Here is a 14,391-nt window from a genome sequence, read left to right as displayed (position 1 = left end):
ATGACGGGTCTCATCTGACCCCCCTTCTTTGCAACCAGAAAGATGTTGCTGATTACCCCGTAAGGGGGTCCCGGGGCTGGTTCTACTGCCCCCTTGCGGACCAGGTCCGACAACTCTGAGTCCACCAGAACGCGGTTCTGTTCTGACAACACCACCGGGTGTGGGAGAGAAATGGACAGAGGGAAAGACGTCAGTTCTATGTGAAAACCCCTGACCGTGGATAGGACCCATTGGTCTGAGGTGATGCGGGACCAGGCCTGAGAAAAGAGACGTAGTCTGCCCCCTACACAAGCATTTAAAGAATTGAAATGGGGCAGCGGTCTTACCGTAGGGGCGTCTGGAACCGGGTTGTCCTCTATATCCCCTGGATCTCCAAGGATTTCCTCTGGATGGGAAGAAAGGCGCAGGATCCTGCCTGTGCTCCTGGAAAGTCGGTCTTTGTGAGGAGCCTCGACCCGAGCCACGGGACTGGTACTGGGCGCGGCCGGACAGACGGCCCCTGAAACTGCCGGCCCTGGTAGAGACCCTACCATGGAAAACTCTTTTCATGGAACTTTGGGCCTTATCTAGGGCGGTGAAAGCGCCTACATAGCGGCCTAGGTCCTTGATGAAGGACTCTCCAAATAGTAGGCCTTGAGCCTCCTTTCCCGTCTCTGTCAGTACCAGGTTTGCGAGTTTTGGTTCAATTTTGAACAAGATGGCCTTGCGCCGTTCCATGGATAGGGACGTATTCACGTTGCCCGTAATGCAAATGGCGCGCTGCACCCATTCGCGCAACTCTACTGGGTCTACCTGACCGCCCTCAGCCTTAGCTGACTCCGCCAGATCAAAAATCTTGGCTAGAGGGCCGAACACGTCCAGGAGCTTGTCCTGGCAGGAGCGAAGGGCTGACTCCAGGCCCTTACGCGGGTTCCAACCCGCTTTAGAAAGGAATTGGATCATTTTCGGATCCACAGACGGGGTATCGCAGACCTTGTTGGGGATGATCGGTCTGGGGCATTCCGCCCTGAGCTTATTGCGGGCCTCTCTGGATAGAGGGCACCGCACCCGCGCCTCCAAATATTTGGACACATGGTCCAAAGGTAGCCATTCCGCAGAACGCGGGTGATGGAGCGAGTCAGGGTTAAATAACGGGTCCCCAGAGGGGTCCACCAAATCTGCAGGAAGTGCGTCTGCAAACGATCTTTGAGTACTACACCCGGGTAGCGGGTTAGATTCCATGACCCCGGAGGGATCCTGCTCTGCCTCCTCAAAGGCGTCATCAATAGCCTCCTCCTCAGAACCGACCTCAGAGTCGGTAGCCCAATCCTGTTGTGCTCTAGCACATTTCCATTCTCGCGTGCGTTCTGCCTGACGCGGACAGGCTCTCTTGCGCGAACCAAGCGCGCCAACATTGGTGGCAACATCATCACCAGTCAAGGTTGTTCTGGAGGCATGCGGCCCAGACCCGGCTGGTTTGGAAACCGTAGCGGGCTGCGGCATACTAGAGGTAGCTGGATGGGCAGCTAGGGCCTGTGCAATGGACTGGGATATGACAGATGTCATGGATCCCATAGCTGCTGCAATGGCATTTGAAACAGACATCTGAAAAGTCTGAGATTGATTTGCCTGCATTCTGCCTTGATCGGTGTGCACAGAAGGGGTTAAATCAGCCAGAGGAAGTTCCTCCTCTGCTGAGCCCTGATCACTAATGTGGGACCTAGGCATCTTCTGGCCCTTGTATTGCCCCAACTTCCTGATCTTAGGATGTAATATAAGATGGGATGCCCCTATGGATTGTAGTTGGTGAATGGCAGGGGGATTTGCCCCAAGCCAACGGAGAAAAAAGGACAGCGCTGGAGGGAGAGGGAAAAGGTACAACCTGTCTGCATGCAGGAAAAACGCTGGCAATGATGTTCTGAGCGCAAGTAACCGGAAGTGCCCGAAATCTCGCGAGATCTCGGGCGCCGCGCTCTGAAGCAAAGAGCCGGAGGCGGGAAAATTCCCCGACAGGAGAGAGATCAAAGTAAACGCCGCGTCAAGCGCAGCACTGGAAATCCAATATGAAGGGGAAGAAGCAGTAAGTACCCGTATAGGGGTACAGGGGTGCCAGCAATATATATAATGCCTAGGAAGGGCTAAAAATAAGACCTATAAAGATATAGGCAACCTGTAGGGGAAAAAATCCACACCACAATAGAGCCAGCAGGCTCCCCCAAACAAAGGTTAAGAAACCACAAAAGCCTATAACTATATATGTATATATATATAACCCAACACAGTATAGTCACAGTAATGCTTTGAATGTACTTATCTCTGCGGTCAGCAGCAAAGAAAGAGGAGGTTTTACAGGAGGAGTTACCTATTATACTAGGACTATGGGGAGGGGTTTGGTCACATGTTCATTTTTTTCTTTGCTGCTATTGGTCAGAGTAAAGAAGGAGAATAGCAATAGGAGCCTCCGGGTCTTGTAATAAAATCACTAACCAGCAGCACAAACCTCTCCTGTTCTGTAACTTTGTCACAATGTATCAGCCCAGATCCTGACTTTCTTGCTGTGTGTATAGTGTGCAGAGAACAGTCACCGGCTGATACTAGAGAAGACGGCATTCACCGGGGGTTTAACCCTCATATCATCACAGATTTGGGACTTCATATTATTGGGGTAGGATCTGCTGACATCTGTATGTGGAGAGCACAACTAACCCTCATCACCCCACATGGAGATAGGTTTCCCCTGTGGTATGAGGCACTCACTTACCTCCCACCTCCTTTTCAAATAATATGTCTTTATGCTTAAAAGAACATGTATATCACTGGGTTGTCGGCCAGATGACACCTGTCGTATGTATTAGTGTCCCTTTATGATGATGCAGTGGGTTTACCTGCAGTCCTATGTAAAACCACAGTGTTTTATAATAGCTACATGAGCGCTGCCAAATACAAAACACGGCACAGCTCTGCTGCACTTGACAAACCCAGCTCTCCTACATGTGAGTCACATCCCAGCTCTCCTTCATCTCACTTCTCAGCTCTGCTGCACTTGACAAACCCAGCTCTCCTACATGTGAGCCACATCCCAGCTCTCCTACATCTCACATCTCAGCTCTGCTGCACTTGACAAACCCAGCACTGCTACATGTGAGTCACATCCCAGCTCTCCTACATCTCACATCTCAGCTCTGCTGCACTTGACAAACCCAGCTCTCCTACATGTGAGTCACATCCCAGCTCTCCTACATTTCACTTCTCAGCTCTGCTGCACTTGACAAACCCAGCACTGCTACATGTGAGTCACATCCCAGCTCTCCTACATGTGAGTCACATCCCAGCTCTCCTACATTTCACTTCTCAGCTCTGCTGCACTTGAAAAACCCAGCTCTCCTACATGTGAGTCACATCCCAGCTTTGCTATATCTCACATCTCAGCTCAGCTACATATGACCAACCCAGCTCTCCTACATCTCACCCACCCAGCTTGTTGTATCTGACCAACCCAGCGCTGCTACATATGATCCACCCATCCCTGCTATGACTGACGAATCCAGTTTTGCCACATCAGACCAACCTAGCTCTGCTACATCTGACACACCAGCACTGCTACATCTGACCCACCCAGCTTGCTCTATCAGACCAATCTAGCCTGGCTACATATGACCCACCCATCCCTGCTACGTCTGACCCTCCTATCAATGCCAAATGTGACCAATCCAGCTCTGCTACATCTGTCTGGCCACCAGTAGCAGGGCTGCCTGCATTGACTGAGCCTCTGACGTGGTCGCAGGACCACGTGACTTCTTCCATCTCAATGAACCTGCTGGTGGAGGGGGAAGGGTGCATCGTCTCGGTGACATCATTAATGACACCTGGGGACATCTGGCTTCATGGTACCTGACACCACTCAGCACAGGTGGGAGGAAGAGACACCCCTGCACCTGCAGAAGAGCAGCGCGGACCCCCTTGTGCGGTAGGATGGGGGGGATGATGAGCTGATTACCTATTCTCTATGCTATTTAGACAAAACGCCTAAAAATCACATAACCCAGGGATTATCTACCACGTAAGTGACGTTAAAACATGTTTTTGCACCCATTTAGACCATTTCCTAGTCTATATTCAGCGCTGCCAACCGTCCGGAAATTTCCGGACACTCCGTAAAAATAGGTGACTTTTTTCCTGTGTCCGTGATAGATATGGTCGTGATTTTTTTTGAGGCTGGTGGTACTTGACTAGATATAGTACATCATGGGGGAAGGCAGAAGCCCCTCCATCAGCCCCAGGACTAGGTACCACATGGTCACCCACTGTCTTTAAAGGGTGCCATGTAATATTACATTTCCCCTGCAGATATATGGACTCCCCGGAGGTCGTCCTAAGTGTACCATCCCTTTAATTGTTTTTCTACTATTAAATAAAAAAAAATGAATGAGAATGGAAAAATCGCTTACGTAGCAATTGCCATAACCAAATCAAGCTGCTAAAAGTCACCCGTGTAGTTTAGCATTGCCGCTTTTAAGGGACTCTACGCCCCATAGGGGGCAGCAGAGACATATCTGCCATGGAAGGAGCTGCAAGGGACTGATATGGGGGCCCATGGTGGGAAGGGGTCCAAAACAAACCACTTTAGCTCGCTTGCTGTAAAGTTTTCATAGTGGCCACCAGAGGGAGCTTACTGCATACAGAGTTATACAACTCCCATGGAGTTTAATACTAGCTATAGAAATCCATATGTAGCGAGCTCCCCCTAGTGGTGACTGCAGGAGAACAGAATTATATCATTTAGCAGAAAGACACAGCTTCATTGAGGCTGATGGGATTGGGGGGGGGGAGGAAGTAAACAGATTTCTCCCTGGCGCTGATGGCAGCATATAAAAGTCCAGTGTGTACAAGGTGCTTAAAGCATCGGTTAATTCAAGGGATTAAATGAATCTGAAAACACTAAGGACACTATGACTGCTTTGTGACATCACCGCCCCCCTCCCCCCCCCAACAACTCTTCCACTCGTTCTGTGACATCACCAGCCATCCCCTTCCTCCTCACCAGCCCTTCCCAGACAACCCACCCCATGACATCACCAGCCTTCCCCAGACAACCTATGCACTCTGACATCAGCAAGCCTCCCTGACAACCCACCCATTCTATGACATCAGCAGCCCTAGTCAACCCCCCCCCACACACACACACACACACACACACACTCTATGACATCACCAGAACTCCATTGACAACCCATTCACCCTAACATCAACAGTACTCCCCAGACAACCTATGTACTCTGACATCAGCAAGCCCCCCTGACAACCCATTTATCCTATGACATCACCAGACCTCCCCTGACAAACCACCCACTCTGACATCAGTAGCCCACTCCTGAGAATCCACCTGCTCTATGACATCACCAGCCCTTCCCAAACCATCCTCCCATTCTATGATCTCACCAGCCCCAACCCACCCATTGTATGACATCACAAGCTGCCACACAACCCACTCACTATATGACATCATCAGCCCTCCCCTGACAACTCACCCACTTAGTTTTACACACACTTTCCAGCTGCTTATCTTGCCTCATGCAGTACAACAAGTTCAATTCTGCTTTCTATATCTGCGATTACTGCAGGCTGGAAAGCAAGATGCTTTTCTGTGGGGTCCAGTCTGCAGTAAAGCCTGTTTGGCCACTAGATGTCAGCACTCCTAAAAATTGCAATATATCATAATTTATATGTCTACACTAAAATTTTTAAAAAAAATATAAATTACACATAACACCTAGGTCAGACTTTAAGTGTACCGTGCCTTTAAATGAGCGCTGTGGAATAAATGGCAGTAGCTTATCTGTCCTGGGAGCTGATAATGTTTTATGACTTGTGGGTGAAGCCAGAGATAAAGCTCTGTTGAAATGAACAATTGTCTGCGCCAATTTTGAGCACTTTATATTCTGAAGAAGGATTGGCTAGATTAGACTTTTTTTTCCTGTTGAGTTGGTGACTATGGCCTTTTTAGGGTTTGGGGGGCAAGGTCATGGAAGGATGACCTGCTTTCCATGACAACAGCTATACAGATCTATGAAGCTCCCATGGCTACTAGATATATAAATCTATTTGCAGTGAGCTCCCCCTAGTGGTGGCTGCAGGAAGTCGGAATTATATAATGGAAATTTAGTGCAAACATCACATTGTATCCAGATTTTTCTACAGTGTAAAATATTTTCCCCCTGAATTGTAATAGGGATCTAGAGGGGTGCATTCACCTGCTGCGGATTTTGTTTAAAAAATGTCCTAGACTGAAAGTCAGTTCCATTCATTTGAATGGGGCAGCAAGCAATTGAATGATATGGAATTGATTTTCAGTTGTGGAAATTTTCTGCAACAAAATCCGCAGCATGTGAGTCACCCCTACGGATCCCTAATATTATTATTCAGGGGAAAATCTTTTACACTGTAGCAAAATCTGCATCTGGGTATGTGATGTTTGCACTAAATTTCCATGATATAATTCTGATTTCTTGCAGCCACCACTAGAGGGAGCTCACTGGATAGAGATCTATGCAGCGCTCATAGATACTAGATCAGGGGTCAGCAACCTCCGGCCCACGTCAGCTGTTGTGAAACTACATCTCCCATCATGCACACTTCCTTGGCTCCCACAGAAGTGAAAGGAGCATGCTGAGAGCTGTAGCCTCACAACAGCCGGAGTGCCGAAGGTTGCTGATCCCTGAAGTGGATAAAGAAATTCATATGCAGTGAGCTCCCCCTAGTGGTGGCTGCAGGAAGTCAGAATTATATCATGAACATTTAGCACAAACATCCCATTGTACCCAGATGCAGATATTTTGATAAAAGTGTAAAAGATTTGACCCTGAACTGTAATAGGGATGCATACGGCATATCACCCAGCTTTCCCCAAATTACTTATGCCTGTTTCTACAAGATGTGGATGACAGCTCGTAGGACAGTTAGTCCAGCTCCCATGAAGGATATTACGTTGCTTTCTTAGACTCCTGAATGGCAAAAAGTGAGTACAACCTCGACAGGAGCTGTCAAAGCAGTCATGTCACTCATCACACAACTTTCCCAGAAACAGATATAACTTCTAGTCGGCCACGATATCTATTTTAGGGAAATCTACGTCTTTAAAGAGGTCTCTCGTTATAACCCAGCCTTTCCAAACTCCTAACCGGAGGAGCAATGAATGTATCGCTGCTTTTCAGGAATTTAGGAAAGTTGGGTGACGGCCGACATGGCTGCTATTACCCATCAGCAATAGAAAGCAAAGTATCAATGGCAAACAAGGTGGATTGGGCTTTTGGGATGCTAGAAAAGCTGGGTGCGACACCTGTGGCAGCTGTAACCGTCGCCATGTCTTCATTTTCTAAATCCGTGAAAAGGTGGTCAGTGACGCATCCCTGAAGCTGCTCGTGAAGGATCCGTGTTGGGTCCGTGTGTTTGTTTTTTGCCATCCGTGTTTCACTGACACTGCACAGCTGAAAAATCATGCACACGATCACATGTATTTTGCGGCCCACAAAACACGGATCCGCCAAAAAAGAAGGATGGCGTCCGCGTGCATTCCTTATTTGGCAGGACGGAACAGCCGGCCCCCTAATAGAACAGTCCTATCCTTGTCCGTAATGCGGACAAGAATAGGACACGTTCTATTTATTTGCGGAACAGACATACGGAAAACGGAATGCACATGAAGTAACTTCCGTTTTTTATGTGGACCCATTGAAATGAATAGTTCTGCGTGCTGACCGCAAAAAAAACGGAACGTGCACAGAAAGAAAATACGTTCGTGTGCATAAGCCCTCGTGATCCGTGAAACACGGATGGCATCCGTGTTTTTCACGGACCCGTAGACTATAATGGGCGTAATGGATCTGTGAACATGGATAAAATAGAGCATGCATCCGCGATTCCGCGCTAAAAAACACCGAACCATGGACCGTTGGTAAAAAACTGCTGTGTGAATGTTAATCATAATCCTATTTGTTTATATAGCGCCACCATATTCCGCAGCGCTTTACAAGTTCATAGGGTCCATGTACAAAACAAAAGTAACTGCCTAATATGCAACTGAAACACTAGGAGTCAGGGCCCTGGTCGCAAGAGCTTACAATCTATGAGGAATTGGGGGTGACACATAAGGTAGTTGATTGTGATACGTAGGATTCCAGCCATTATTGAACTGACGGGAGCGGTGCCGGCCGATCTGCTTCCGGTTTGGGACTGTCAGAGTCCATTCACACATCCGCAAAATGGGTCCGCATCCGTTCCGCAAAGCCTGCCTGAAAAGATGTGTTTTTAAGGCCCGTTTGAAGGTGGAGAAGTCGTGGATTGACCTAGTATTCCGGGGCAGAGTATTCCAGAGAGTAGGTGCAGCTCGAGAAAAGTCTTGAAGACGGGAGTGAGAGGTACGAATTATGGAGGTTATTAATCTTAGGCCTCCTGCACATGAGCGGTCCGCAATGCACGGGCACCGACCGCGGGGCAGCCGCATGCTTATCGCAGACCCATTCACTTGAATGGGTTCCGCATCCGTCCGTTCCGCAAAAAGATAGAACAAGTTCTATCTTCTTGCAGAACTGAAGCACAGAACGCAACACCACAGAAACACTCCGTAGTGATCCGTGGGGTTCCATTCCGTGCTTCTGTTCCGCATCTCCGGACCCATTCAATGCGGAATGCACACGGAATGGTGCCCGTGTATTGCGGATCCGCAATACGGCAACAGGACACCTACGGTCGTGTGCAGGAGGTCTTGGGTCGCTAACAGAACGGAGAGTGCGAGTAGGGTGGTAGACGGAAATGAGGGAGGAGATGTATGGAGGGAGACCGATTAGTAATGCATTGCCGTAGTCAAGACGAGAATGAATCAAGGCAACAACAAGAGTTTTTGCCGTTTCCACCGTAAGAAAAGGGCGGATTCTGGCGATATTCTTGAGGTGCAGACGACAAGAGCGTGTAAGTGATAGAATATGGGGAACAAAGGAGAGATCGGAGTCAAATGTGACCCCAAGACAGCGGGCATGTTGCACAGGAGTTATAATAGTGCTGCAGACCGAAATTGAAATATCAAGTTTAGGTGAGTTAGTAGATGGGGGAAAGACAAGAAGTTCAGTTTTTGAGAGGTTCAGGTTTAGATACAGAGAGGACATGATGTTAGAGACAGCTGCCAGACATTGTTTTGGAGTAAAGCAGGGGTGATGTCAGGGGATGAAGTGTATAGTTGGGTGTCGTCAGCATAGAGGTCGTATCGAAAGCCAAATCTACTGCTAGTCTGTACGATGGGGGCTGTATAGAGGGAGAAGAGTAGAGGACCTAGTACTGAGCCCTGAGGAACTCCGACACACATTAAAATGAATGAGGACGTGTGCTGTCGGTGGAGAACACATACGTGGAACACTGACATGAATGAGGCTTAAATCTGCGCGACTACCGGTATCAACCGCGAAACGAAATGGATTCATTCATAACGTAAAATGACGTACACCTTTAGGTACGTTTAAAAACGGATACCAGTAACTGATACATTAAAAAAGGGATTAAAATGTCAGTTCAATCCGTTATATAAGTCTAATAACGGATCCGTTTTCCTTTTTCTTTTTTTTTTTCTCATAGCAGCCCCCAGTAGCCTAATAGCAGCCCCCAGAAGCCTAATAGCAGCCCCAGAAGCCTAATAGCAGCCCCCAGTAGCCTAATAGCAGCCCCCAGAAGCCTAATAGCAGCCCCCAGAAGCCTAATAGCAGCCCCCAGTAGCCTAATAGCAGCCCCCAGAAGCCTAATAGCAGCCCCAGAAGCCTAATAGCAGCCCCCAGTAGCCTTATAGCAGCCCCCAGTAGCCTTATAGCAGCCCCCAGAAGCCTAATAGCAGCCCCCAGTAGCCTAATAGCAGCCCCCAGTAGCCTATTAGCAGCCCCCAGAAGCCTAATAGCAGCCCCCAGAAGCCTAATAGCAGCCCCCAGTAGCCTAATAGCAGCCCCCAGTAGCCTAATAGCAGCCCCCAGTAGCCTAATAGCAGCCCCCACCAGCCTTATAGCAGCCCCCAGAAGCCTAATAGCAGCCCCCAGTAACCTAATAGCAGCCCCCAGTAGCCTAATAGCAGCCCCCAGTAGCCTAATAGCAGCCCCCACCAGCCTTATAGCAGCCCCCAGAAGCCTAATAGCAGCCCCCAGAAGCCTAATAGCAGCCCCCAGTAGCCTAATAGCAGCCCCCAGTAGCCTAATAGCAGCCCCCAGTAGCCTTATAGCAGCCCCCAGTAGCCTTATAGCAGCCCCCAGAAGCCTAATAGCAGCCCCCAGTAGCCTAATAGCAGCCCCCAGTAGCCTAATAGCAGCCCCCAGTAGCCTAATAGCAGCCCCCAGAAGCCTAATAGCAGCCAAAAGTAATGTTTTTGACATTCAAACAGGTGTTCTGCGGAACATATTTAACAGTTGAAAATAAACTTTTCATTTGTCTAAATTCATACCCTTTTCTTGTGGCTTTCTCAAACTTGACCATCTGCATCCAAAAATGGCGAGGAGTAGCGCTCACGTGACTGTCACATGACACTCAGTTTTTTTTCCTCTTCCTGTCTCCTGTTTGTTCTGCGCATGTTCATAACCCAAAAAAACGTACAATATTAACGTTATGCTTGAAAAGGCAATATATTTAAATCTGTCTGTCATCGACTACAATGAACGTGAAGGGACGCTCCGTCATGAATCCGCTTTTTTGAACGTAGAAAAAAATCCTGCAGACAGGACTTTTTTTTTTACCGTCCAAAAAAACAGATTCAGAACGTATTACCAACTAACGGACACAAACGTATGAATACATACGTCAATTAAGGTCTATGAACGGGTTTTTCAATAATTTTTTTTCTATTTCCGGACGGAGAAGAGGAACGAAGCGCTCGAACGCTGATGTGAACATAGCCTAACACACAGTATAAAAGAATCAAGAGGTGTGCTCCAGAGCTGAAATTACAATGCAGCATGCACCGTGCATTGCAGATTTGGTGACTGGCGCCATTCTCTCACACGTGGTACATGCTCATGTATATGCATGTGCCCTGGTATATCGGAGCCAGTCCCCTGCGTCCTGCCGGTGTGTCTGTACCCGGAGGCTGGGCGTGTAAGAGGAGGAGTGTGATCTCAGCTGACGCTGCATGGGATACACACTGCCGCTTCCTCCCCTTGCACAGGATCAGCTCAGGTGATTCCCTGTGTGCGCCCCCCTGGTAGCTGATGAGAAGGTAATGGGGGGGGGGTGTTCCTCTACACTGTACCGTGTAGTCATATACCACCATATGTTCTACCGTCTTATGCAGCGGCCTGTCCCTTTAAGTGTAGTATCACTGTGTGCATAAGGTTTACCCGGCTGTAATCGCTCCTGCAATGTGGTCGAGCCAGTTTTGGGTGAATTACAGGGGGGGGGACAGATGCACCGACCGGGGGAAGGTGGCGGTGATGCTGCAGCGGTACCAGGAATCACTGGGAATCCTCCGTTGTGTTCCTGGGATGATCCATTTTGGAGGTACTCTGCAGAAAATACTGGAGAATCGCTTAACTAGTGATTACCTGACATCATAGTATCAGAACTGTCCTAGTTATATGTTGGAAGGAACTACAAATATCAGTGGGGGGTTTGCTGGGTCCTACTCTCGGGCTACAAACTTACTATCTGGTGGCCACTTACAGTAACTTTCTGCTGGAGGAGGTGCGAGCAGTATGGAAGGAGGTAAGTATATGGGGGGCCGGCTACCGCTACCGGAGGGGGCTCTATGTGGAACTGTGTCTATCATTGTGGGGGAACTGTTGGATACTAGGCCATCAATGTTATGGGAGTCATTATAGTCATTGCTATGGAGGTCACTTACCGCTATCACTGTTATGGGGGTCACCTACTGCCATTATTGTTACGGGGCGACTTACTGTCGTCAATGTTATGGGGCCACTATGGAAGTAATTATAACCATCATTGATATGTGGACACTATGACCATCATTTTTATGGGGGCCACCATGGCTTTATTGTTATGGAGGTCCCTATGGTCATCTTTGTCATGGGGGTTACTAAGACAATCAATTCTCATGGGGGTCATTATCGCCATCGATGTTCTGGGTGTCTATGTCCATCACTGTTAAGGGGCCTACTATGGCCATTATTGTTATGGGGGTCACTATGGCCATTATTGTTATGGGGTCACTATGGCCATTATTGTTATGGGGTCACTATGGCCATTATTGTTATGGGGTCACTATGGCTATCAACATTATGGAGTTCACTATAGTCATCATAGTTATGGGGGTTACTATGGACAACAATGTCATGGGGTCACTATGGCACTTCATAGTATGGGTACTTGTACATTGTATTATGTGGGCACTGTACGGTATGGTTACTTGTACAGTGTATTATGTGGGCACTGTACGGTATGGTTACTTGTACATTGTATTATGTGGGCACTGTACGGTATGGTTACTTGTACATTGTATTATGTGGGCACTGTACGGTATGGTTACTTGTACAGTATATTATGTGGGCACTGTACGGTATGGTTACTTGTACATTGTATTATGTGGGCACTGTACGGTATGGTTACTTGTACAGTGTATTATGTGGGCACTGTACGGTATGGTTACTTGTACAGTGTATTATGTGGGCACTGTACGGTATGGTTACTTGTACAGTGTATTATGTGGGCACTGTATGGTATGGTTACTTGTACATTGTATTATGTGGGCACTGTACGGTATGGTTACTTGTACAGTGTATTATGTGGGCACTGTACGGTATGGTTACTTGTACATTGTATTATGTGGGCACTGTACGGTATAGTTACTTGTACAGTATATTATGTGGGCACTGTATGGTATGGTTACTTGTACATTGTATTATGTGGGCACTGTACGGTATGGTTACTTGTACAGTGTATTATGTGGGCACTGTACGGTATAGTTACTTGTACATTGTATTATGTGGGCACTGTACGGTATGGTTACTTGTACATTGTATTATGTGGGCACTGTACGGTATGGTTACTTGTACAGTATATTATGTGGGCACTGTACGGTATGGTTACTTGTACATTGTATTATGTGGGCACTGTACGGTATAGTTACTTGTACAGTATATTATGTGGGCACTGTATGGTATGGTTACTTGTACATTGTATTATGTGGGCACTGTACGGTATGGTTACTTGTACAGTGTATTATGTGGGCACTGTACGGTATGGTTACTTGTACATTGTATTATGTGGGCACTGTACGGTATGGTTACTTGTACATTGTATTATGTGGGCACTGTACGGTATGGTTACTTGTACAGTGTATTATGTGGGCACTGTACGGTATGGTTACTTGTACAGTGTATTATGTGGGCACTGTACGGTATGGTTACTTGTACATTGTATTATGGGGGCACTGTACGGTATGGTTACTTGTACATTGTATTATGTGGGCACTGTACGGTATGGTTACTTGTACATTGTATTATGTGGGCACTGTACGGTATAGTTACTTGTACAGTGTATTATGTGGGCACTGTACGGTATGGTTACTTGTACATTGTATTATGGGGGCACTGTACGGTATGGTTACTTGTACATTGTATTATGTGGGCACTGTACGGTATGGTTACTTGTACATTGTATTATGTGGGCACTGTACGGTATAGTTACTTGTACATTGTATTATGTGGGCACTGTATGGTATAGTTACTTGTACAGTATATTATGTGGGCACTGTACGGTATGGTTACTTGTACAGTATATTATGTGGGCACTGTACGGTATAGTTACTTGTACAGTGTATTATGTGGGCACTGTACGGTATGGTTACTTGTACATTGTATTATGTGGGCACTGTACGGTATGGTTACTTGTACATTGTATTATGTGGGCACTGTACGGTATGGTTACTTGTACAGTGTATTATGTGGGCACTGTACGGTATGGTTACTTGTACAGTGTATTATGTGGGCACTGTATGGTATGGTTACTTGTACAGTATATTATGTGGGCACTGTACGGTATGGTTACTTGTACAGTATATTATGTGGGCACTGTACGGTATGGTTACTTGTACAGTGTATTATGTGGGCACTGTACGGTATAGTTACTTGTACAGTATATTATGTGGGAACTGTACGGTATGGTTACTTGTACAGTGTATTATGTGGGCACTGTACGGTATGGTTACTTGTACAGTGTATTATGTGGGCACTGTACGGTATGGTTACTTGTACATTGTATTATGTGGGCACTGTACGGTATGGTTACTTGTACAGTGTATTATGTGGGCACTGTACGGTATGGTTACTTGTACAGTGTATTATGTGGGCACTGTACGGTATGGTTACTTGTACAGTATATTATGTGGGCACTGTACGGTATGGTTACTTGTACATTGTATTATGTGGGCACTGT

At 47.2% G+C, this 14,391-nt stretch overlaps 1 protein-coding gene across 3 annotated transcripts in view; it reads left to right on the top strand.

The window, feature by feature from the left end:
- Positions 1-3,773: 3,773 nt before the first annotated feature.
- The window catches only part of ICA1 (islet cell autoantigen 1), a 70,501-nt gene continuing 59,883 nt past the window's right edge, over positions 3,774-14,391 (top strand). Inside the window, exon 1 of one of the 3 annotated variants that reach the window (XM_040431246.1) lies at positions 3,774-3,946. The gene's annotated coding sequence lies outside the window, so the exon portion shown is untranslated. Of the gene's footprint in view, positions 3,947-11,117; positions 11,216-11,477; positions 11,497-14,391 lie in introns of those variants that run through there. The other 2 variants (XM_040431245.1, XM_040431249.1) reach the window with 2 other exon arrangements.

This window comes from Bufo bufo, chromosome 5 (genome assembly GCF_905171765.1).
Source record: "Bufo bufo chromosome 5, aBufBuf1.1, whole genome shotgun sequence".
NCBI lineage: Eukaryota > Metazoa > Chordata > Amphibia > Anura > Bufonidae > Bufo > Bufo bufo.
The sequence above is the reverse complement of the archived record's forward strand: the minus strand, read 5'-3'. Positions and strand labels throughout refer to the sequence as shown.